Here is a 784-nt window from a genome sequence, read left to right as displayed (position 1 = left end):
ATATATATATTAAAAGTGATTTATCAGATGGATTTTATGAAGTAGAAGAAATTTTTACAAATGTAATTAATGTATTTGAAGATAAAGAAAATTTTATGATCCGTGATGATAGAAGTCATAAAGATATTTAAAAAAATTTTTTAGATCCTCAAGTCATAAATACAGTTAAAGATATTGTTGTTGATGATGCCAAATACAAGTTTCAAGGAATGGTAGATTTAGATCCTCAAGAGATTAAAGACATTATTGTCGATGAGGTAGAGATCAAATTAAATTCAATTGCAGACAATAGGATTTGCAAGATGAGGTGACAATTATGCACAAGAATTTAATCACTTTCATGGGACAAAAGTTTTGCGAATAGTGAACTTCGAGAATGTTATCACCATACAGAAGAGGATGGAGGAGGCGCAGTGGGTGTACGTTGAGGTTGGAAATGAGTTGTGCCTATGTAGCAGAGATGCTGCGTACCTCGATAGCACAAATGTTGCCACGTGTAACGAGCTTAATACATATGCACCTTGTTGATGGGTTTGTCAGTTCATCGCAAAGAGATTTCTCCGGCGGTGACAGCCACCACCACCACCATAAACTGGTGGTGCTAAAATAAATTTAAATAATCACAAGAGAGAGAAAGAAAAGTAGAGAACATATACCTAATTATTATGGTTAATATTTAATTTAATTGTAATTATAAACACTATATATATTACAGGATAATTTATCCTTTATTCTAGAGAGGGTATGATAGCATTCACCTCTCTCTCTCTCTCTCTCTCTATAT

This window comes from Arachis duranensis, chromosome 10 (assembly GCF_000817695.3).
Source record: "Arachis duranensis cultivar V14167 chromosome 10, aradu.V14167.gnm2.J7QH, whole genome shotgun sequence".
Classification (NCBI taxonomy): domain Eukaryota; kingdom Viridiplantae; phylum Streptophyta; class Magnoliopsida; order Fabales; family Fabaceae; genus Arachis; species Arachis duranensis.
Note: the sequence above shows the minus strand (reverse complement) of the source record.